The 26,626-nt window shown below is 40.4% G+C and overlaps 1 pseudogene; it reads left to right on the plus strand.

Annotated features, from left to right (window-relative positions):
- Positions 1-26,626, plus strand: part of LOC136536667 (uncharacterized) — a 55,999-nt pseudogene that overhangs the window by 19,910 nt on the left and 9,463 nt on the right.

Genomic DNA, 26,626 nt, shown 5'->3' on the forward strand with positions numbered 1-26,626 from the left:
GGAGGTTGTACGACAGTGGTTTCGACAATAGTCTCCGTACAGCCCTAGGACTCGAAGTCTAGATTTTCCTCCAGGATGGTTTGGAGGGATGCTTCAGGGCATCGATCGATGTGTAGCATGTTGACAGTCGGCGGGAGCTGGTCAGCGATCTGGTCAGTGAGGGGATAGATATCTCCTGCTGGTCGGAGAATTGGCCCCTTAGGGCGCCTTGATAGGTGGCGGTGACACTGGTGAGCCCAAAGTGTAGGGCCATAACCCCTAGAGTTTCCTGATCAACCTCTGATAGATTTGACTCAGAGGGTGGTCGGCACTGGACTAGAGTGGTCAGAGCCGATTCTACGATGGAGAGGCAATCGGTGAGCTTCTGGCCAACCTGATCAATGGACGCAATCAGATCATCGTTGTTGATCTGCCTCCTCGGGTAGCAGGGGAGCGGGTGGTGAATTGTCGATGAAGACAACCTCGGGGGTGGTTCTAAGATTGGATCTACAATCGCCGATGTTTGGGTGATTGGTGTAGAATCGATCTGCACCGGCTCGATGAGCTCTCTATCTTTGTCAGCGTTGATGACCCATTAGATCGATCTAACCATGAAGATCTAGTTGGGCTGTGGGAGGGACGAAGAGCCTACAAAACGTACCATCTTGTTCGACATGGAAACAACACGCACACCCCTACCTAGCGCGCCAACTGTTGACACCAATGCACCTGCATACTTTATGTACTTGATGAATAAGGTGTTCATGGAGTTTTTGGATAAGTTTATGGTGGTATTTATCGATGATATATTGGTATTCTCCAAAACAGAAGAAGAGCACGCTGAACATCTAAGGTTGGTCTTGTAGAAGCTTAGAGAACACAAGTTTTATGCTAAGTGAAGCAAGTGTGAGTTTTGGTTGAAGGAAGTTTCTTTCCTAAGTCATATTGTCTCTAATGGTGGAATAGTAGTAGATCCAAGCAAGGTGAGAGATGTGTTGAATTGGAAACCACCAACCGATGTGGGAGAGATTCGTAGTTTCTTGGGATTGGCTAGATACTACAGGAGGTTCATAGAGGGGTTTTCTAAACTTGCCAAGCCTATGACAGCTCTGTTAGAGAAAAATGCTAAGTTTGTGTGGTCCGAGAAGTGCCAGGTTAACTTTGAGGAATTGAAGAAAAGATTGACTACAACACCAGTGTTGGTTTTGCCAGATTTGAGCAAGAATTTCTCTATCTATTGTGATGCATCTCGTTAAGGTCTCGGATGTGTTCTTACGCAAGAAGGAAGAGTAGTGGCCTATGCATCTCGATAGTTGAGAAAGTATGAGCTAAACTATCCTACTCATGATTTGGAATTAGCAGCAGTGGTTCATGCTCTAAAAATATGGAGGCACTATCTTATCAAACATAAGAGTGACATCTATACTGATCATAAGAGTCTGAAGTACATTTTCACTCAGACAGATCTGAATATGAGACAACGTCGATGGTTGGAGTTGATTAAGGATTACGATCTAGAAGTACACTATCATCTTGGAAAGGCGAATATTGTTGCCGATGCTCTTAGCAGGAAGAGTTACGCCAAGGAGGTGCAAGTAGCAGCTATGTCAAGTGAGTTGTGTGCTGAGTTTGAGCCATTGAACTTGGGCTTGGTCACTAATGTAGTGGAGTTGGTGATAGAACCCACACTAGAGCAAGAAATACGTAAGGGCTAGTTACTGGATGCAAAGTTGAAAGAGATAGCGGAGAACATAGTGATTGGCAAGGCACCAGGTTTCCGTATGGATGATAATGGAACTCTGTGGTTTGGAAAAAGACTATGTGTACCAGAGGTTAAGGCTATATGAGATGCAATTCTTCATGAGGCACATGAGTTCGCTTACTCTATTCACCCTGGGAGTACCAAGATGTATTTGGATCTGAAAGAGAAGTATTGGTGGTATGGACTTAAGAGGGATGTTGATGTAGACAAGGCCCGATCTTCTGAAAGGTATGGTAGTGTCGATTGGTGGAGACTCGACATTCACGATCTAGGCTTCGAACCAAGTTTGATTCGGACCCCTACAACCATTACACCACTGCTTCGTTGGTTATCAACCACACGAACGCAATTGACCTCGCTGAGAAGGCTTTCTTGCAAGCGAATCGAGAACACAAGAAAGAATGAGATGAACGCAATCTAAAATTGCAAATAAATATGAGGCTTATGAAATCAAGAAGGAGTTCAAGTCTTTATTCGAAAGGACTAATCATCACATGCGAACAAGATCAAGAACCGGGGCCCTGGTTCACAGCAAGTAGCCTTGGCGGCACAGTTGCAGTAAAACGATGTCTGTTTCACGAGGAAATCAAGAACTAAACAAAACCCAAACCCTAAGGAGAGCGACGGCTGGTATTTATAGAGTCTTGGACGTCACCCCCTAGACGCGCCCCCTAATGGGCCCAAACACGATACACGGTCCAACGGACCAAAAGACGGTGTCGCAGCACCCTAACAGATTCTGGACGCTGACTTGTTTCGACGATTCCCGTTGATTCCAAAGGGCTTTTGACATGAGACCAATTGGGTTGGCTTCCTTATCCAATTAGCTTTCCATCCATATGTGTATCATCGAAAATGGAGTCCAGATGTGTCCTAGGTGACCAGTTTGAGGTAGACTGGTCCTGGAGGCCGAGGCAGATTCGAACTTGAGTTGCTTTGGGCCTCCACCTCGGGGACTCTAACCGAATTAGCCTCGGACCTCCTTCTTGACTTGGACACCCTTGTTGGCCTCCTACCCCTCCATACCATATGCCAAACATGGTCATATGTAGGGGTGTCATGTCCTCATCATCCTCCCCTTCTTGATGAAAAGCCGTCCTCGGCGTCGATTGTGCTTGAAACTGATCCTACACAACATAAAGGAGAACGGGGTTGCGAAAAAAAAGGGAACTGAAATAATTGTGAGAAGGAACATGACCATATTTCCAAGTTTGTATCATGTCATCTCGCATAAAAATTTCAGCAAGCATGTAGACTCCATGATCCGAATGCACACGATGTATGTCAACACTATCCTGCAAAAGATTAGAACTATCCAAAGACAATGCAGGAATAGATGATCTAACAGACATAGGTAGCAACCAACAATGCTCCCCTTCTTGGAAGTGAACTTGTTTCTTTGAGGAACATGAGAAAATGTTTGTATGATTATGGCTGACCTCTAAACGATCATAATCTTGTACAACAAAAGGAGAATTCATATTACTGCGAATGTATACTCGATGTATCATATATTGTCCCTTGTTATATTTGCCAATAACATGATATGTATGTTTAGAAAACCAAGGCAAATCAACATATTTAAATAGGCTCTCCTCCAAACAATCTAGGTTACACAAAATATCAAATTCAATGTAACCCAAAGTATGTAAAGAAGACAATAGTTTGAACTCATCAGTTTTAGTAGCAATATAAATAACATGTTTATTTTCAGCGCAAGTGGTTGGTTCCAAAACATGTAAAACTGAAGCATCATCAACCAATTCATCTTTATCACAAGGAACATCAAGCAAATTATCATGGGACAAAGATAAATCAAGAGAGGGTTCCACTAACGATTGCTCTATGATAGCATGGTGTGTGGAAGAATTTAGTACATTAAAACAATTCTCACCTTCTATGAGTGTAGCACCATGGGCATTACCTGTGTTTTCAGCAGGAGTAATAGGTGCTTTGTGAAGTGATGGTTCTAAATTTGCATATGAGGTTGTGAGCTCCTCATTTTCTGTCACGTCATCCTTGCTCTTTTGTACATTGTCCTGCAAAAGGTTAGGCATAGCAGGAGGAATAACAAGAGATTGATCTAGTTGATGCACCTCATCATTTGAATTAATTACAAGAGATGGAGTAACAAAATTTTCTCTCATAAGATCTTTCATATCATTCCAAGTTTGAGGTTTATCAGAAGGATCTAAAGACTCCCACCAAGATAAAGCAGAATGTCGCAAAACACTAGATGCATTTTTTACCTTCCTCCTTGGACACATAAAGCGAGTAGCAAATATGTTATCTATGGTAATTTCCCACTCCATGTACTCATCAGCACCTATACCATCATAAGTCGGTGGATATGAACAACCTGTCATTGTTAGAAATAAACAAGAAAACACACAAGTATGTATTTTCCTATGAACTACTATAGGATGTGGTCAAGGAGTAAAGTCACACACTCTCAAGCGTCTTACCACAGTCTTACAAGTGTTCTTACCAAAGCAACAGGCGGTGCAATCTGTTGGTGACTGTGATACCATTGTAGCTTGAGTGTAACAGTTGCAAGGCGAACCTATACTTGGTTAGAAGAAAGTGGAGCTTGGATAGGCACAATATAGTAGCAAGGAATAGCAAAATTCGCAACTGAATAGCAAAGCTGAATAAGTATCCCAAGTACTTGTCTTAGTTGCTGGCCTACTCACGTTCCAAGTACCAGATATATCAAGTGATGTGAACAGCAAGAATACGATTAGGAACAAGGTAGAAATCAACACACGCAAACACAACTCAAATGGCGCTCTCTATGTGCTCCTCTAGATATTGTTCCACTTTTGCCCCTCTCTTTTTTCTCTATTTTTGGGCTGTCGTTTTTTGGGATTCTTTGACTTTTTATTTTTATTTTTATATATTTTTTCTTCACTTAGGAGCACAAAAGTAGTAACCACAGAAAATATGAGCTTAAACAAGTGAAAGACGTGGCCTATGGAATTTTCAGAAGACGTGCTCGAAATCGACAAAGACCTTGTGACCACGAAAAGAGGATCTTGTGACCACTTTTTGACCAAAATAAAAATCTCTGACCCCAACAATGTAGGGGTTGGATGGATCTGAAATTTTTTTCTGATCGATTTTGATATATGGAACGTCGAAATCCGAGTTCGTACGCGAAAACTAGACCAGTTTTACGAACACACTCTGAATTAGAGGACAAAACAGGAACAATGCGCGCAAAATTGGTCACAACAACAATGATTTGATGGAAACAGTGACGACATGTGTAGAAAATTAGATGGTGTGGACTAGGGTTTGATGGATACAAAGGAAACTCAACAAGACTCGGAGATGTTCATGGATTATGATGAAAAACAAAGGGGAAAACACAAACTGGACTAAAAATGATCTAAAACCAGCAACCAGAACTTGACCTAGGGCACAAACTCAACAACGCGAAACAGAGACGAAATTGCACGGCACAATGAGGCTATAGGACAAGGAATATGTGACGATGTATTTTTTTTGGCTTTTTGTGGACTATAGGTAATGCAAAAACAGTAACAATCTAAAGGGGAAAATAAAGTTATACCTAACGGGCAATAAGATCTCTGATACCACTTGATGTAGACAAGGCCCGATCTTCCGAAAGGTATGGTAGCGTCGATTGGTGGAGACTCAACGTTCACAATCTAGGCTTCGAACCAAGTTTGATTCGGACCCCTACAACCGTTACACCACTGCTCCGTTGGTTATCAACCACGCGAACACGATTGACCTCGCCGAGAAGGCTTTCCTGCAAGCGAATCGAGAACACAAGCAAGAACGGGATGAACGCAATCTGAAATTGCAAATAAATATGAGGCTTATGAAATCAAGAAGGAGTTCAAGTCTTTATTCGAAAGGACTAATCGCCACAGGCGAACAAGATCAAGAACTGGGGCCCTGGTTCACAGCAAGCAGCCTTGGCAGCACAGTTGCAGCAAAACGATGTCTGTTTCACGAGGAAATCAAGAACTAAACAAAACCCAAACCCTAAGGAGAGCAATGGCTAGTATTTATAGAGTCTTGGACGTCACCCCCCTGGACACACCCCCTAATGGGCCCAAACACGATACACGGTCCAACGGACCAAAAGACGGTGTCGCAGCACCCTGACAGATTCTAGATGCTGACTTGTTTCGACGATTACCGTTGATTCCGAAGGGCTTTTGACATGAGACCAATTGGGTTGGCTTACTTATCTAATTAGCTTTCCATCCATATGTGGATCATAGAAAATGAAGTCCGGATGCGTCCTGGGTGACTAGTTTAAGGCAGACTGGTCCTGGAGGCCAAGGCAGATTCGAACTTGAGTTGCTTTGGGCCTCCACCTCGGGGACTCGAACCAAATTAGCCTCGGACCTCCTTCTTGACTTGGACACCCTTGCTGGCCTCCTACCCCTCCATACCATATGCCAACATGGTCATATGTAGGGGTGTCATGTCCTCATCAGATGTGGCTAAATATGTTGCTATATGTGATACCTGTCAAAGAGTCAAAGCTGAACATCAAAGACCTATAGGATTATTACAACCAATGAAGATACCTAAGTGGAAGTAGGAAAAAGTTGGTATGGATTTCATTATTGGGTTACCACGCACTCAGGGAGGTTATGATTCAATATGGGTGATAGTGGATTGGTTAACTAAAGTTGCTCACTTTATACCAGTCAAGACTACTTATAATGGACCGAGGTTGGCCCAATTATATATGGAGAAGATAGTGTGTCTACATAGAGTTCCCAAGAAAATTGTGTCTGATCGGGGTACTCAATTTACATCTCATTTTTGGCAGCAAGTACATAGTTCATTGGGAACCAAGTTGAATTTGAGTATAGCATATCATCCTCAGACAGATGGACAAACTGAGAGGATTAATCAGATATTAGAGGACATGTTGAGAGCTTATGCATTGCAGTATGGTACAAGTTGGGACAAGAGTTTGCCTTATGTAGAGTTCTCGTATAACAATAGTTATCAGAAGAGTCTCAATATGGCACCTTTTGAAGCTTTGTATGGATGAAAGTGTAGAACCTCGTTGTTTTGGAATCAAACGGGAGAAACTCAAGTGTTCAAACCGGATGTTTTAAGAGATGCAGAAGAGCAAGTAAGGATGATTAGAGATAACTTGAGAGTGGCACAATCTAGACAGAAGAGTTATGCTAACACTCGAAAAAGATAATTAGTTTTCGAAACAGGGGATTATGTTTACCTAAAAGTGTCACCAATGAGAAGTGTGAGAAGATTTAACATGAAAGGAAAGTTAGCACCAAGGTATATTGGGCCTTTCAAGATTTTAGAGAGACGTGATGAAGTGGCTTATCAATTAGAATTACCTAAGAGTTTGTCAGATGTACATGATGTGTTCCATGTGTCTCAACTAAAGAAGTATTTGTGTATACCTGAGGAGCAGATACCGTTAGAGGAGCTTATAGTTAAGGAAGATCTTACATATGAGGAATTTTTGATAAAGATTTTGGAGATAGTAGAAAGAGTTATGAGGAGCCGAGTTATAAAGATGTGTAGGGTTCAGTGGAATCGGTATATAGAAGATGAGGCTACCTGGGAAAGAGAAGAGGATCTAAGAAAAATATACTCGTAGCTTTTTGAGTAAGCATCGTCCGAATCTTGAGAACGAGATTCATTTTAAGGGGGTAGAATTGTAACACCCTAAAATTTGCATGGTTTTAAAATAGGAGAAAATGATTTAATTATGCATTTTGTGAGCATTTAAATTTAGAAAAATAATCACTTTGTTAAAATTAAAATCAAATATAGGTCTACGTACATGTATGTGAATCCACGCTGCTGCATCTTTATTTTGTGATGCTTTGGTTCGATTGGAATTTGCAAAGAAATTTGAATTTGAGTTTAAATTGGATTTGAAAATGTGTTAAGAAAATAGGAAAGGAGTTTTACTTCCTCCTCTCTCCCTCTCTTGAATTTGGCCCGAACAGCCCAGCTCGGCCTGGCTTCCTGCGCAGCCTGCTCTCTCTCCGTAGCGGCCTAGCAAGCCAGCCCAGCAGCGTCGTCCACGCTTTCCTCTATCCCACCATGTCTCGCTGACGAGCTGGTCTTGCCTGTCAGTCGCCTTTCTCCTTCCTTCGACTTGTTTCCATGCCAGACTCTGCCGTCGCCGGAAGTCCGCCTCCACCACAATCGTGTCTTGGTGTGCTGCCCACGCTGCTCCGCCCACATAAATAGTGCCCATGCCGTGCCGCTCTCCTACCTAATCTTTGAGCCAGCGTCGCCCTCGCTTGTGCTCCATGCTGATGCCAAATCCTAGCAGCTCGAGTCACAGTCGTCGCCGTCCGCCTCACCGAGCGACCTGCCGCCGTAGTCCCACCCTCGTCGACGAAAACTCCCTTGGTGAGTTCGCCTTGATCTCCTCTCTCTCCCTGTGCCTTTGTTTTGCTTAGTGGTGGTCCGTAGGCCCTAAACCGCGAACGTCGGCGAGCTCCTCGCCATCATCCATGGAGGTCCGCCGTGCCTGGCCCTATTGAGCGACCGCACTCTCTCTCTTACCCTCCCGATCTGATCTCCACCCTCTGTTTAAGATCCGATGGCCCAGATTCAAAGATACATCTTCGGTTGGCAAACTTTTAAAAGAGCCCCTCGGTTTTATTGAAAAAGAACCCACACTCCATAGTGTATTCCTATAATACATTATCTCTTTCTGAAAGTGTAGTTTCCCTCTGTTAGATCCAAATTACGTTTTCATCTATTTACAGTTTTGCCACTAGTTTTCTTTAGGCCATAACCTTCATGTTTTAGCTCTAATTTGACCCGTTCAAGTTGCATTAGGTTCATAATTGTGTAATCTACATGTTCATACTATTGTTAAGTGTGTTTTCAACTTCTAAAATTTGAGGTTAGATTTAATCTATTATTTTACTAAAGGAAATCTTGTTTATTTCATAACTTCTTCGTTTTAGCTCCGATTTTTGTGATCTTCGCGTCTCTGTGTTTGTAGTGAGACATAGATTCATTTTACAAACTTTTCATCTTGATTTTATGTTGATTGGTGTACTATTCTAATCTATAGCTTTTGTTTGCTATGCATGATTGCTTCTGGATGCTTGTATGTTGCTGTGATTATCGAGTATAGACGGCGAGCAATTCGTTGGTGATCAAGAGTACTACTTTGACGAACAGGATCAATAGGAGCACTTTGTTCAAGGCAAGTATAGCATGGGATTATCCTTGTTTCCTATCAACTATAATACATTTAATTCATGTTGCATGTGTCACATTGATAGGGATTCCCTAGAATTGTACTTATGCCTTGTCTCCTATGTGATATGCATTGGGTAGCTTTGCTAGTGCTCAACTAAACCATGATCTTGTAACTTGACTAATGGTATATGCAATACACATTAAAACATGACTTTTAGCAACTTAGAAACAGGGGGCTGGAGTATTTAGCTACTTTCTAAATGCTTTGAGGGCTACATGGCTCTGGCTTTAGCTCAGTATGAGAACCTTTTCTAGCTTATTAGAGGTTATCTTTATTGGCGTAAGAATGGCTTGCCGAATTGGGTATAGGAAAGCCTCTACTCTTATGTGTATAGCCGTGATAGAATTGTGCCATTCGACAGGGGGGTTCCTATATCTTTTTGCAGAGTGAATCTAATGGCCCTAACTTGTTAGATGAACCTTTGAAAGGCTTCATAGTGAACCCTGCCTGCTCACCTTGGAAGTGTCTTGGGAGTAATTAACCCGGGCATATGGGTATCATGACTCACAGTGAAAGTGTACAACCTCTGTAGAGTATAAAACTGGTATATCAGCCATGCTCACGGTCACGAGCGGCCTTAGAACCCTTATGGAATAGTGGATCACTAAGAATTATCCATTTATGCTATTCATTATTCATGTTTAGATTGATCATGTGTTTCACTTTGGGATTAAAACAACTTGTTGCTACTCTTATGCTAAAATTGTGACAACTAAAAGCTGAATGCTATTAAACCTGTGTCAAGCCCTTTGAGCCTCATGAACCCTATGTTACACTTGTTGAGTACGGCATGTACTTATGCTTGTTTATTTTCATTATTTGGATAAAAATCCTAGATGGGTAACAGATGGCTATGGTAATGATGGCTTTTATGAGGATTACTAGACTTGTGGTCAACCAGTTGACATCCCTGTGATATGGAGCTTCCGCGAGAGATTTTTCTTTATACTTCCGCTACATTTATGTGAATACTATGTCTTATTATTCGTGATGTAATAAACACTTGTGATGATACTAGTTATAATTTATCGGCTTATGTGTGTGACTGATCTTTAGGCGCACATAAGATTATGCATCCCATTTTATCCTTAAAATCGGGTGTGACACATCATCTTTCCAAACTCTTCACAAAAGTCTTGATTGGTTGATCCAAATATGATGTCATCAACATAGATTTGCAACACAAATAAGTCTTTGCCAATCTTCTTGGTGAAAAGAGTGGTGTCAACCTTGCCCATCATGAACCCTTTAGAGAGTAGGAAGTCCCTCAATCTCTCATACCATGCTATAGGTGCTTGCTTCAAGCCATACAATGCCTTCCTCAACTTGTACACATGGTTGGGCTTCTTGTCATCTTTAGAACTGGGAGGTTGCTCAACATATACTTTTTCATTGATGTAACCATTGAGAAATATACTCTTGACATCCATTTGATAGAGCTTGATGTTGTGGGCACAAGCATAGGCTAATAAGATTCTAATTGCTTCCAATCTAGCAACCGGGGCATATGTTTCTCCAAAGTCAAGACCTTCAACTTGTGTATATCCTTGTGCTACCAATCTTGCTTTGTTCCTTACTATTATCCCATCTTGATCTTGCTTATTTCTAAAGACCCATTTGGTTCCAATCACATTGTGTCCCTTTGGTCTCTCTACCAATTCCCATACTTGATTTCCTATGAAGTTATTCAATTCTTCATGCATAGCATTCACCCAATCAACATCCTTCAATGCTTCATCTATCTTCTTTGGTTCAATGGATGACACAAATAAGAAATGCTTACAAAATGAAGACAATCTTGATCTAGTTTGCACACCTCTTGAAATATCACCAATGATAGTGTCCAATGATTGATCCCTTGCAATATTGGTTGGTTGGAGGATTGGAACTTGATTGCTTGCACTTGCTTGATCATTGGGTTGAGATGATGCACTAGCCACTTGATCTTGTTCATTATCATGAGAGCCACTTGTACTAGCTTGATTTGTATCATCTTGCACAATTGAGTTAGAGAGCACTTACACATGATCATCTTCATCATCATTCACTTGCCTAGGCCTCAATTCACCAACATCCATGTTCTTCATGGCATTTGAAAGTTGAATGCCTCTAACATCTTCCAAGTTCTCATTCTCTTCTTGTAAACCCTTGGTTTCATCAAATTCAACATCATGAACTTCCTCAAGAGTACCACTATCCAAATTCTAAACTCTATATGCTTTGCGACTAGTTGAGTATCCAAGTAGGAATCCTTCATCACATTTCTTGTCAAACTTGCCCAATCTAGTGCCTTTCTTCAAGATATAGCATTTGCAACCAAAGACCCGAAAATATGCAATGTTGGGCTTTCTACCATTCAAGAGCTCATATGGTGTCTTCTCTTTCAATGGGTGACAATAGAGGTGGTTGCTACAATAGCAAGTCATGTTGATAGCTTTGGCCCAAAAAGATTGACTCACATTGTACTCACTAAGCATAGACCTTGCCATATCAATGAGTGTTCTATTCTTCCTCTCAACAAGGCCATTTGATTATGGAGTGTACTTGGCCGAGAATTGATGTCTAATTCCAAATTCATCGCACAACTCATCAATTCTAGTGTTCTTGAACTCACTACCATTGTCACTTCTAACTCTCTTGATGGTTGTTTCAAACTCATTGTGAATGCGCTTGACAAATGATTTGAATGTTGCAAACACATCACTTTTGTCCATTAGAAAGAATACCCAAGTGTATCTAGTATAATCATCCACTATCATAAAGCCATATTTGTTACCACCAATGCTAGTGTATTGAGTTGGCCCAAACAAGCCCATGTGCAATAACTCAAATGCTTTACTAGTGCTCATCATGCTTTTCTTAGGATGGGTGTTTCCAACTTGTTTTCTAGCTTGACAAGAGCTATAATGTTTATCTTTCTCAAACACTACATCTTTCAAACCTTTAACCAATTCATGCTTGACCAATCTATTCAATTGTTTCATTCCAATATGACCAAGCCTTCTATGCCATAACCAACCCATGCTAGACTTAGTGAACAAACATGTAGATATTTGAGCTTCACTAGCATTGAAATCAACTAGGTATAGATTCTCATATCTAGAGCCCTTGAAGATCAAGTTAGAGCCATCTACACTTATGATCTCTACATCATCTACCCCAAATATGCATTTGAATCCAAGATCACATAATTGAGCCACGGATAGCAAATTGAAGTTCAAGCTCTCTACTAGCAACACATTGGATATACTCATGTCATTGGATATTGCAATCTTACCAAACCCTTTGACCTTGCCTTTGCCATTGTCACCAAATGTGATACTATCATAACAATCATTGCTATTGGTATTGATTGAGTTGAACATTCTTGCATCACCGGTCATGTGTTGAGTGCACCCACTATCAAGAACCCAATGCCTTCCTCCGGCTTTTGTAATTGACCTACAAAAGAAGATCATTTTTTAGGTACCCAAACTTGCTTGGGTCCTTGAAGGTTAGTGACCAAGCTCTTTGGCACCCAAATAGCTTTCTTCTTTGAGTCCATCCATGGCGTACTAGTGAACTTAGCTTTCACACCATTTGTACCCTTAGTAAGCACATAGAAAGAATTAATCTTAATTGATGATACATTAGCACTTTTGCTCTTGTTCTTGCACTCATGCTATTTATGACCAACTTGCTTGCAATTAGTGCAAAACCGACCATTTTTCTTCACAAAACTAGTCTTGGGAGGAGCAAAGGCCGCCTTACCTTTCTTGGGGGTATAACCCAATCCCTCTTTGTAGAGAGAAGCTCTTTGGCTACCCAAGCACATAAGCAAGCGGTCCTCACCACCAAAGGCCTTAGCCAAGGTGTGAGTGAGCTCATTGACCTTCTTCTTGAGGGTCTCATTCTCAACCATTAGTGAGGCATTACATGTGAAACCATCACTATTAGATGAGGTGGAAGTGAAAGTGCTACAAGAAGGGTTAGTGGGAGCAATAATGATAGGCTTATATAATGATTCATCAATTCGGTCACAAGTTAACCCTACATTACATGTCTCAACATGCTTCTTCTCATTTTGTTCATCAAGCAAAGTGGAATGAGCTTTTTCAAGCTTCTTGTGAGCCTTGCCAAGCTTCTCGTGGGCTTCCTCTAGCCTCTCATGAGATGCATTGAGCTCACCAAAGGCTTTCTTAAGGGCTTTTAGTTCCTTACGCAAGCTTTTGCATTCCCTTCTCTTAATGTCAAAGTGTTCTTTAGCATCATCTAGCATGTTAAGTAGTTCATCCTTAGTTGGTTCATTATCATCACTATCACTTTCATTTTCATTTTCATTATCATGTTCCTCATCGCTTCCATCGTCACAAGTTTGTACCTTAGTGTCCTTAGCCATGAAGCATGATGGAGTGTCAAAGAGAGAAGGCTTCTCATTGATAGCAATGCTTGCAAGTGCCTTCTTCTTGGTGGTCTTGTCATCATCACTATCATCATCATCACTTGAGGAAGCATCACTATCCCAAGTGACCACATATGAACCACCTTTTTTATTCTTCTTGAAGATCATCTTGTCCTTCTTCTCTTTCTTTTCCTTCTTGTCCTTCTTCTTGTTCTTCTTGTTGTCATCATTGTCACTATTGTTTGGGCATTGAGCAACAAGATGATCTTTGCTTCCACAATTGAAGCACCTTCTTGATTCTTCCTTGTTCTTGGATGAATACTTCTTTCTTCTAGCATGGTAGCCCTTCTTCACCATGAACTTGCCAAATCTCTTGACAAAGAGAGCCATCTTCTCATCATCCATCTCATTAAAGCTCAAGTCTTTATCTTCACTTGATGATTCTTGCTTTGCCTTGCCCTTGGATGATGTGGCCTTGAATGTCACACTCTTCTTCTTCTCATCCTTCTTCTCATCTTTCTTCTCCTTCTTTTCTTTCTTCTCATCATCATCTCTATATGTATCATCGGTCATTATATCTTCCAACACTTGGTTTGGTGTCATGGTGTCCAAACCACTCCTCACTAGAATAGTGACCAATGTGCCAAATCTTGAGGGTAAGCATCTCAAGAACTTATGGGAGAAGTCCTTGTCCTCCACCTTCTCACCAAGTGCTTTGAGATCATTGACAAGCACTTGTAACCTATGGAACATCTCCGGCACACTCTCATCCCCCTTCTTCTTGAAACTAGCAAACTTCTCCTTGAGGATATATGCCTTGGCACCCTTCATGGCTTGAGTGCCCTCAAATGATTCCTCCAACTTCTTCCATGCTTCATGAGTCATCTTAATGTTCTTGATTTGCTCAAATGTTCTCTCATCAATAGCATCATGAATGGCACTAAGAGCAATGTTATTGTTTTGGAGAAGCACTTCTTCGGCGGCGGTGGGGTTCTCCGGATCCTCTATCTCAATCTTGGTCTCCACCACCTTCCAAACTTTCCTATTGATTGATTTGATATATGTTGTCATCTTAGCCTTCCAGTAGGGATAGTTTGAGCCATCAAATTGGGTGGCTTCTTGGTGTTGCTGATTTGAGCCATTTTTACACTGAAGGTTGTTAAGCCTCAAATCATGGTGACCACAGCTCCGATACCACTTGAAAGGTCCTAATGGCTAGAGGGGGGATGAATAGCCTATTAAAAATTTCTACAACAACATTAAGACAAATGATTAGTCAATAAGATGGCGAAGCGAATTTTGCGCTAGCACTATACTTGGGGTTGCAAGCCACCTATCCAATTCTATTTTGTATGATCTCTAGTATATCACAACAAAGCTATGTCACTACTAAACACCTAGGTGATCAACCTAGTGAGAGTAATACAATTAAATGATACACTATCTAGTCTTAACTACCACTAGCTCTATCCAAGTGAATGTATAATAAAATACAAGAGAGTGGTAGAGAGGTATACCGCCGTGGCAAGTGACCAATGAGTGAATACCAATGAATACCAAGGAGACAATCAAGACACAATGATTTTTCCTCTGAGGTTCACTTGCTTGCCGGCAAGCTAGTCCCTGTTGTGGCGATTCACTCATGTAGAGGTCCACGCACTAATTGGCATCATACGCCAAACCCTCAATAGGGTGCCGCACAACCAACACAAGATGAGGATCACACAAATCACTAGCAATTTACTAGAGTGCCTTTTGGCTCTCCACCGAGGAAAGGTCAAGAACCCCTCACAATCACCACGATCGAAGCCGGAGACAATCACCAACCTCCATTCGATGATCCTCGTAGCTCCAAGCCGTCTAGGTGGTGGCAACCACCAAGAGTAACAAGCCAAACCCGCAGCGAAACACGAATACCAAGTGCCTCTAGATGGAAACACTCAAGCAATGCACTTGGATTCTCTCCCAATCTCATAAAGATGATGAATCAAAGATGGAGATGAGTGGGAAGGCTTTGGCTAAGCTCACAAGGTTGCTATGTCAATGCAAATGGACAAGAGAGTGAGCTAGAGCCGGCCAAACGATATTTATAGACACCCCAAACAATAGAGTTGTTGGCTTAATTATTGGGCTGACTGCGGGATGACCGAACGTGTCCGGTCACTGCGTCCAGTCGCAGCCTGACCGCCATGTGTCCCTTTCAAATTGTTTAGCCATTGGCGCCCAACGGCTATCTCTGCGCACAATAATACTACGTGATCGGACGCGCTGTTAGAAAACGACCGAACCCGGGAGACGCAGCGTTAGGTCGAGTCCAGAGAGCTCCCAGAGCCGCTCTGGGCTGACCGGACACGTCCTATCACACCGGACCGGACGTTCCCTGTGTCCGATGAATTATTGCGCTAAAAACCCGAGACTTGCTGGTTCACACCGGATGCGTCTGGTGTGGCAACCGGACCTGTCTAGTCGCTCTCTGCAATCCTGCATCGGGCTATATCACTTTGACCTGACGCTGAACAGTAACTCATCAGTGTCTGGTCACTCCACTGAGCCAGAGTCCGATCACTTTCACTTAGTCGCTCACCTCGGGTCCAAATATCGGACGTGTCCGGTCACTTCTGTCTGACTACCCCAAGACTAGATAAAATTCCGGTCCCAATTTTGGACATGTCTGGTCACTCTGTGACCAGCGTGACTAACTCTTTTTCAACTCTATCTTCTTTACCCTTGCTCAAATGTGCCAACCACCAAGTGTATCACCTTGTGCACATGTGTTAGCATATTTTCACAAATGTTTTCAAGGGTGTTAGCACTCCACTAGATCCTAAATGCATATGCAATGAGTTAGAGCATCTAGTGGCACTTTGATAACTGTATTTCGATACAAGTTTCACCCCTCTTAATAGTACGGCTATCGATCCTAAATGTGATCATGCTCACTAAGTGTCTCGATCACCAAAACGAAAAAGCTCCTATCAAGTTTCACCTTTGCCTTGCGCTTTTTGTTTTTCTCTTTCTTCTTTTCCATGTCCAAGCATTTGATCATCACCATGCCATCACCATCATCATAATCTTCACCATTGCTTCATCACTTGGAGTAGTGCTACCTATCTCATAATCACTTTGATAAACTAGGTTAGCACTTAGGGTTTCATCAATTCACCAAAACCAAACTAGAGCTTTCAGTTGGTATTAAAGAGGGTTGGTATTAGAGAATTCCTACTGTTATGGGATTGTCTCATAGAAATTGCTTTGACTGACCAAGAGGATCGTCACATTTGGAGGCTAGATGCTAGCATATGTTACTCCTCCAAATCTGTCCATAAAGCTTATTTCCTTGGTGCTGTGACCTTTGAGCCTTAGCGTCGGCTATGGATGACCTGGGCCTTGGCTAACTGCAAAATGTTTTTTTGGTTGGCAATCTGAAACAGATGTTGGACAATAGATAGGCTTGCTAAGAGGGACCTCTCGCATCCAGATAAATGTCGTCTATGTGATTAAGAAGATGAGACGATACATCATATTTTAACAGCATGTGTTGTGGCAAGGCAAGTATGGTTTAGATTGCTCCATCTATTGGACCTAACAGATTTAGTCCCTCGACTAAATGAAAGGAGCTTTGTAGATTCGTGGCACAAGACAATAAAAAGAGTTAAAAAGGAGCACAAAAAGGAGTGAACACACTAATTATTCTCGGTGCCTGGATTATTTAGAAATATAGAAATGCTTGTGTGTTTGATGGGGCTTCCCCTTTGGTTAACACGGTTTTGTGTGAACTGAAGGATGAGCACAACTTCTGGTGCATGGCTAGTGCGAGGAAACTGCATGGGCTAGCTCTTACTGTTGCAATCTAGCATAGTTGGGCTAGGTTGAGTCGTGTGTGTTTGCTATGTGCAAGAATTTTAAGTCTGTGTAATTCCCTCACTTATATTTGGTCCTCATATGAGTGAGGTTTCTGTTGAGGACCACCCCTTCTCTCTAATACAATGAAAAGCAGCTCTTCTGTGTTTAGAAAAAGAATTTTGAATTCTTTTTTAACATTAATCTATATAAATTTGTAGCTCTCGATTGAAAAAAATGATTTAATGTCAAACAGTCTTGATTTTTATGAATGGACAGGCAGATGTTACCCGAGCTTTGCAGTGTATCAAAATTATGCAGTCCATAGGTTTAGTGTGAATTTAATTTCAAAAGCTTTTAGTATGAAGGGAAATCTTATCGGAAACTAATCAAGGGCTTGTTTGGATCATGGTTTTTCCGGTTATAGCTTATGAAGAGAGTCCACGCTAAGCTATTGTTATTTTTTTGTCACTATGTCATCTGCGACCATTACATTGAACTTTAGCGTCGCTAAATTGCCTAGCTGTAGCATTGAAATAGCGGCACTATTTCTATTACAGCTATAACAGTGACAATCTAGTTATTATCTACTTATCTTTTGTTTCTAACTTGGTAAATTAAACACTTAAGTTTCATAAATCATTGCTATAATATTATATTAAGTAATATTTCCTAGACTCCTAGAACCTTGGAAACATGTTTGTGTCCATCAAATTTCATGATTGTCATGTTTTTTTAATCAAGTAATTTTTCATAGCTTTTTTAAAAAAATGTTATCTGTCATAATTTCGCTTTAGCTTTATAGGTCCTAGAAAAAAGATGCCGCTATTTGCTATAGCAAACAATTTTAATGGTGTAGATTCAAGAGCTAATTGTTAGCTAGCTAAAATTTGACCTAATGCATGCAAACAAGAGGCCTAATAGGTGTGCTAATTTTTTAGCCAAACCTTCAACTAGTTGTTAGCCAATTTTAACTAATTTCAGATAATTTTTAGCCCAATTAATAACTAGCTCTAGATCATCAAACAGGCCTCAGAACAATTTTTATGAGACCACGAACACAAGATAATACAGTTAATTTTGCATTAGAAAATAGTGGTGGCACCTGCGTATCAGTTCCTTCACTTGTGTGATCGCCAGTGCAGCGCACGTCATTGTCATTTTAACTTAGACCAAACTGGAAACGCGCATTCGCACGTCTCAACACAATCAGCTACGTATGCAAACAATAATACCGAAGGCATCAGTGCTTGACCTGATGCAAGCAATAAATACAGAAGGCGTAGTGCTTGACCTTACACCATGTGTTCATGTTACACCGGCCGAGCACAAGGTTTCATGCTTTAATTAACTGCTAGTGTATATTACACAATGTTCCTTGATCAGGCTGCTTAAAAGGTAACCTGCGCTGATCAAGATCAAGTCATCAAGATGATGATGGCCTGGGCAACCTCTTCGCCATTTCCTGCCAGAGATATTCATTAGGTTAAGATCTGATTGCCCCAAAGACCTAAACTGGGAACAGCACATGAACATATTGTGGCAGGGAGACTAAACGTGGAGCAAATGTGCTCAACATTTCAGTGTGCTGGTCAGAATATCCACACAGAAAGGTTACTTTTGGTTGTGGTGGTGAGAATAGGAAAGTATCAGAGCTGCTACACCTAACCCGTAAAAAATGCTTTTGCAGTTTATCAATGATTTGACATGTAAATCTGTCTTTTTTAATCTCCAAGAACAAGACAACTAGCACACCAGAGACAATGACCCAAATTAAATTCAAAAGCTCTGTGAGTTCCTTTTGGATGGGCCAGACTCCAGCATCCACACTCAAAATTTCCATCACGTGGGAAACACATTAGAAATGATAACTGCAGAAGATTTGACTAGCATAGGGTCGTGATCCTGCTTTGTTTAGACCACCTTGATCCTAATTGGGATGGGGGGTTTCTTGATGTTGAAGGAACTAGTCAGCAGTGCAATCAAAGCACAAAATTGAAGGAACTAGTCAGCAGTGCAGTCAAAGCACAAAACATGTTTGGCAGGAGACTCGCTTTGGCTCCGTGCTATAGTATCGGATGAGCCGGAGCCAGAGGGGCTAGAAAATGTGGCTTCTTCTGACTTTCAGTTCATTTTGTGAGGAGGGAGAAATACGGCTTCTATGAATAGAACTACCACAGTATCTGTTTCAGCATGAGATACAGTATGGTTTTCATGCAAATCAGCCTTATTTCCGACCAAAGCCATAATCATATAAGGACCTTCCTGTTTTTGAAGTTCCTGAAGATCGGGAAAAGAAAGTGGTCAAAATTTTGGACTTCCCTTGCACCAAAACAAAAGAGGGCATCATCATTTCATTAGCCCATTAAACATAATTTATGTTCGTTCCACTGAAATTTGGCTTATGCTGATTTTTTGTGAGAGGAAAACAATGTTCGTTCGCTGAAAAGTACTGCTGAAGTAGTGCTGAAAAACAGGGCGAATGTTCGGCACAGTTGAAACTGAATATACACACATAGCTTGCAGTACATGATGAGACTCCAATACAGACAGGCTCTCCGATTATACTGTCAATGTAATAGACTGCCTGGAAATGTCCTCCACAGTAAAACATAAACATCATATATGGTGAATCAAGCAGAACCCCAAATCTAACACTTAGGAGTTCAAAGTGAATAATTAAACCCAATCGTCCATACCTCTAGAGTAAATTTCACAGGCAATTAGTTAGCATATGATTGGATAGGAGGGAGTGCACACAATACCTTCACCCAGTATTGTGCTTTGTTAAATGATTCTGGACTGGTTATGTCATAATAGACAACAATTGAAGCACCAGCTCCTCGGTAGTAAAGAGGAAGGAAGCATACCTGAAAATTCACTGGTTTCCATGAATTTTGCAGAAAATTCATTACTATGCTTTCATATGAAAAAGGTCAAGTACTACTTGAAACTGAGGACAAGTGGGTACATTTTTATGATATTTCTTAAGGAATCCATACAAATAGGTGTTACATGTCAAAACTTAAAATTAAAGCAAAGTCCTAATAGGTACCTCTCTTGGCCCGCAGTATCCCATATTTCAAACTTCACTGTTGTGGAGTATTTGCCAACCCAGAAGCCACAATAAATCATTAAGAGGAATGATCGCTCCCCCTACCCTGCCTGAATCATGAATCACAAGTACCACCGACAGTAATTGTCAGTTTCTGTGTCTTGAGCTCCCTGCCAAGTGCCAATGCAGTGCTTGTTTGGGCAGGCCCATGAACTATGATCTGAACTTGGGATCACGCAAGGACACCTAATTTAGGGCGTGTTTGGGACTCTTACACGAATTCTGCCCTACAAACTCCACCGTGGAGCATATTCACAAAAAAACCTAGAGTTTGTGGAGCATCCCCTTCGGTGTTCTCACAGCTTCGTCTTTTTTTCCTCAAGCAGAGTTCGTGGAGCTGAACCTGTTTGGCTAAAAAACATGGAGTAGAGTTGAAAAACGTAGAGTGGAGCAGTCCCAAACACCCCCTTACATGCCGCACACCAAGATGCCAATTTATAACCCTGGCCTTAACCCTTATTTGTGGTTTCTTAATTGACTGTCCCACTAATTATGTTACCATCAGCCCATCAGCACCATGCGATTGAAAATGTTGTTAGAAGTTAGAAGCAACTTGACAACTACTGCTTTGAGAATAGAGCAGTAACTAAGTAAATTTTGCATTGTATGCATCCAAAGAGCTACAGTGATTGCCAAAGGATTTATAGTTCACGTTGTCTTGACAATCTATTACCAGTCAATGCTATTGTACAGAACTTCATAGTCACAACCTAAAAGACAGAAGTTTCCCCATTCCTACATCCCACAAGTCCACAACCTTCTCACAAATTTCATAGCCCCTTCAATCCCACGGACCAAACTATTCAGGTCCAGGGAACCATGCACAGAATTTGTACTAAGCATGGACCAAAACTCCGTAGATACTGCGACCCAGCCTAGGAACTGGAAGCAAAAATTTCACCCCCCTCAAAACTGCAGCTGCATTCACCTCCCACTCACAACGGCTTTAGGCCCAGTCGGATGGAGATAAAAGACCGAATTGCACCTTGGCTAGGCCCTAGAGCAACATCCTTGTCGAACTCCGAGCTTCGGAAGCCACAGCACCCAAGCAGCGCAACAGAAGTGAAACAAAAGATCCACGGAGTCGGGGACAGAGATTTCAAGTAGGCCGACAATGTAACGGGCAAGCTCCGGTTCCAGCGTCGGAAGAAAAATCGCAAACGCTGTAACGATGTACTTTTTTTTGCGAGAAAGCTATATCTTAACCGGTTGAAATTTGGATTGTGATCAACTAAAATCTGGGCTGTTGATCTGACTTGTGTCTGCAGATCTCAATCCTCGGATGTCTCTTTGTTTTTGCGTCTCTGGCCTATGGGTCCTGGCTGTCGACGGTACTGTTTGTATTTTGGGACTCGCGCCCGAGATTGGAGGGTTCGTTCGCTGCTTGTGGTCATTTCATTTCCTCTTCGTCTTCTTCCTGGCGTTTCGTTCTCCGTAGCGGTTGGCGAATTTTTAGGGTTTGGCAAGGTTGGCATGAGATCAGCCTCAGCGACGGCAGCTTCGCGAGGGGTGTCGTGCCCAGCGGCGCATCGACTGGTACGTCTATATATCTGCCTCTGGTCTGTTTCATCCACCAGCGTGATCTATTTTTTTTAGCGACTGCTTGGTTTGCTTGATCTAGGCGTGTCGAGAGATTCGAGCCGGTGTCTGAGATCTGGGCATTTGTTTGTTGTGGGATAATCTTCACCATGTTGTATTGGCTAGGACTGATGTGTTCACGGTTGTTTTGTTGCTAGATCTGATTGATGTGTATATTCTTGTCCTAAGTTTTGAGTCTGTTCTCCGTCGCCATGTCCGGTGCGTGTTTGAAACTTGTTGTTTTGATCTGTTGCGATGCTAGTAAACGTTCGTTGTAATTGTTGCTCCGATGATTTTTTAGGTACGTGGATGTGTTTGTCGCGTTTATTTGGTACTGAATCTCTAATTTGTGGTGATGGTAGCACTATTGTTTAGTGGATTGTTGCCGTGGGTTTGGTATGTGGGGGATTGGTTATTTGCCTGTCCTTTACCTGTGGCAGTAGCTTGTTGATTTTTTTTGTAGGCCTGTTTTGTAAGTTTGCTGATATGGGGTAACGAAATCTGGTTCATAGTTTTGCTTGGTTGTCGATGGTATGGTAGGCCGGTTGTTGATGATTTGATGGTTCAGTGCTTTTCTGCTGTCTCTAGATGAAATGCTTCATGTATTACTGCCTATTAGATGGTGGTGTTACTTGTGTAGTAGTGTGTTTTTATGGGATTTGGAATGTGTAATCTTTCTACTTGGTGCTTTTGCAAATCAGCTAGTCTGTGCTTTCTATAGATTTAGCCCCTGATTTTTATTGGATTTGTCGGTTATTGTTTATTAGATAGTATGTTAGTTTGTAGTCCATTATGTTGTTGTTACTTCAAATGCTTTCGTAAATACAATGTATTTTTGTTGTTTTTGTTTTGTTTTTTGTAGTTTTTTACTAGTAGCAATGAATTATCTGTTTACTTTTTTTTGTATTTCTGTTGTCTAATTGATCGATTTGGTTAGGTTCTTTGATGTTGAAGTACTGACTATTTTTTAGGGTAGCAGTTTATTGTTTGCTTCATTATTGATAATTTTTTTGTTTAGTTTTTTTTTCTTTGCAGTCTTGATGGCTCGGAAAAGGCCTGGTGGTGTAGTTGATTTATCTTCCTCCAGTGATTCAGAAACTGTTGGTTCAGAAGATATCTAGTGTTCTCAGCTGCCTTTTGTGGATTATGATTCCTATGAATCACTTTCAGAAACTCAGCTTGTTGGAGAAGTGAGTTTTTTGTTTGTTGTTTTTTAATTAATTGTTAAAGGTTTTTTATATGTATCTTTGTTTTTATGTATTTATTTTCGTTATTGCAGGGTGATTCCTCCGGTGATCATTCAAGTTTTGAACGTCTTTTGTATGAGAAGTGTGTAAAAGATGTATGTTCAATTTTTTTCGTGTATCTTTACCCTTTTATTTGTTTCTATGTTGTAATTTTCATTTTCCTTTTTTCAATTTAAGAAAATGAAGACTATGAAGAGGAGGCTTCAAATGGCATTGAAGCATAAGGTTATTTGATTAGTTTGTTATAATAGTTTTATGGTTTTATTTCTTTCTGTGTATGTTGTTCAGTTTTTGTTTTTGTTTTTTGAGTGTTAGTGTTTTTGTTCTTATGTTTCCATAGAAATTGTGCTTCATTGCTATTAAATTGCTTCATTGTTTTGTGTGATATGCAATCATTTTGTATTTTATGTACAGTGAAGGGTTGGAGATGGCGATTCTTGATTTTGAATTTTGATATAAAGTACTTTCTGTTTCTTTGCTAAAAATGGTAGCTAATAGAGGATTAGTGGACGTAAATCTGTTGATCCAAGTGTTAAACTAGATTTGATTCTTAAGTTATGTGTGTTAAGAGTTGATCTACTCAGTTTTTGTTCACGGGAGTCTTGAATTGCTAATCTGCTATGCGTGGTGATTTTTTAAATATATGTCTAGATTGCAGATTTTTATGTCAAATATGTCTATTTTAGTCAAGCACCAAGTTGATTTGTATGAATGTGGAGTTTTATTAATGCTGTACTAGCTGACCTAATTTTAATCAGGGATTAGAAATTTTGCAATGAATCTAGAGTTTTGTTATTGTTGTAGTAGTTGTCCAACTTTTAATCAGGGATTGCAATGTTTTTACGTGTTTCAATTTTAGAAGTTGTTGTTTTGTTCAGTTTTAGTTTTTACATTTTTCATGATTTTTTTAGTTTTAATGTTCCTATTAGTCTCTATTCTGGAGCACTAGTTCTAGTGGTGTGCCCTCTCTGTTCATCCTTAGTAGCAGTTAAGCTGCATAGTGCTTCTCTTTTGTTTGTTTCTTGGTTGTTCAGACAACAGCCAGTTTTCAGCAGCTGTTTTCCGTCTTTCTGTTTAGCAGTGAAGCAGCGGTTTTTGTTTTGCAGTCAAATCCTTGAGTTGGTTGAAGTAGTAAGCTGCTGGTTTCTTCTCCCTTGCCATGAAGTGCACCTCAATCTGATTTTCTTTTTCTGAACATATGGTTTTTTTATATTTTTTGTGTTCTTTGCGATATATGTTTTTTCAAGTATTCTACTTATTTCAGTCTAAGAAGAAAACTGTAAAGAAGACTAGAGATGGCTTCACCAGATTTTCTTCCATAGCTTTCATGAATGTGATATCTGCTCTTTCCCCTGAGAAGAAGACTATCATTGAGAGCTATGGTTTTGGTTCTTTGTTGTTGTTCAATAAGTGCTTTGTGCCTAATAAGTTTGCTACTTGGGTTGCACGTTTAGTTGACTCCAAGTCTGGTGATATTATTCGTGATGGAAAGGTTATCTCTCTTACTGAGGAGTCAGTTCATTTGGTTCTTGACTTCCCTTTTGGTACTAGACCATTTCCACCTGATCCAAGTGTTGGTAAGGATGTTGTCTTATTGAAGTTTGGAAAGGATAAGATTCCTCTAGTTTGTTTCTTTGCTGATAAGTTGATCAATAAGGACGATCTATCAGATGAAGATATGTTTGTTTGCTTCATGGTAGTTGCTTTGAGCAGTTTTTTGTGCCCAAATACCAACACTGTTCCAAGTCCCAAATATTTAGGTGTTTTTGAAGATATTGATCACATAAAGGAGTTCAATTGGTGTGGTTTTGTGTTGGAATGGCTACTGGATCATATCAAGGCTTTCAACAGAGGAAAGAATGATAAATTGAAACGTTGTCAAGGTCTTGGAGGTTGCTTATACTATCTTGCGGTAAGTTCAGTTGTTAAGTGTAAATATGTTTGATATGTTACTGTATTTTGAGGTTATTTTTTCTATGTGTCTTTGATTTGAATATTAGGTGTAGGTTATAATGTATTTGCTTTGTTTGCTTTCTTGTAAGGTTGTTTACTTGGATCACATTGATTTTCGTCAACGTCAAGTTGCAGACTTCATTCCTCGAATTTCGGTATGGAAGGAAGATATGATTCAGTTTTATTGTAATCTTGACCTTAGATCTCCTAGTGTTTATGGTTACAGACCATTGCTTGAGTTTGAGAAAACTTGCTATTACAAGGTTTGATCTATTTTCCTTTATGTTTTTTCTTTTAGTGTTCAATGGGGATTAGTTGTTATTTGATTTGTGTGTGTGTGTGTGTGTGTGTGTGTGTGTGTGTGTGTGTGTGTGTGTGTGTGTGTGTGTGTGTGTGTGTGTGTGTATATATTGTGCAGTTTGTTCGTCTAAAGACAGTTTTGTCTGTTGATGATCTTGATGCTGAGTTTTATGAGAGGATGAAAAGGGTTTCTGGCTGTAAACTTCCTTTAAGTCTGAAGCTAAAAATATCTAAGTTGATTGGCGAACATTGCTTTAACTGTGGTTTGTCTTTTAACATGGATGTCACTTCTCTTGGGAATGTTTCGAAAGAGTTTCAAGATATATTTGCAAGGATGCTGCGTCATGTGTGTAGAACTAATGTTAGAACAAAGGATTTGGTCTTGGATATTATGGAAGCTATTGCTCAGACCGATACTACTGTTGATGATGGTGTTGGTTCAGATGTTCATGCAGGGGCAGCGAATGTAGCTGATGTTATATCTAATGGTGCTCCAGAAGAAGCTAATGTTGTTGCTCCTAAGGTATCCTTTTTTCCCTTTATTTTTTCTCTTTTTTTGTTATTGATTTTACATTTTATTTTTAATTTTGTCTCTTAGGGTTCTGTCAATGCTTGTGTTGGATCTACATCGAAATAAGCATGAAAGAATGTTGTTGTTCCTGGTTCTAAAAATGTATGTAATAACTTTGTTTTGTTGTTTTTTGAAATTAATAATTACTCGTCCTTTTTTCTCATTGGTTTCTAATTTAAATTGTATTGTTCAGGTCATTGATGTTGAGTTGGAGGAGACTATGCCTAAGCTAAAAAAGAGTAAGGGTGTTGTTTTTCTTTCATGTGTTTGCTATATTTATAGTATTTCTTTTGTTCCATATCTTAGTTGTTTATACAATTAGAAGTGTGAATATAGTTTTCTATGTTACTGGAATATTTTTAGTTATTAATGTTGTAGTTGGTCTGAGGTTAGCTATATTTTATTTATTTGTTATACAAGTACGGATGCATATATATATATATATATATAATTGCTAATGCATTACATTGAAGTTAGTCTAGATTTTATGACTTTTGTTTGTATCCCGTGCATGTTTTTATCTCTTTTGATTCTTTATCCTTTTTATAGGTAGCTGTGCTATTTTAAGTCAAAGATCGAAGTCTATGTCTAGTGCTGTCAATGCTACTGTTCATAACCCGTTCGGTGACATAACTAATG

The sequence above is a fragment of the Miscanthus floridulus genome, chromosome 2 (genome assembly GCF_019320115.1).
Source record: "Miscanthus floridulus cultivar M001 chromosome 2, ASM1932011v1, whole genome shotgun sequence".
Classification (NCBI taxonomy): domain Eukaryota; kingdom Viridiplantae; phylum Streptophyta; class Magnoliopsida; order Poales; family Poaceae; genus Miscanthus; species Miscanthus floridulus.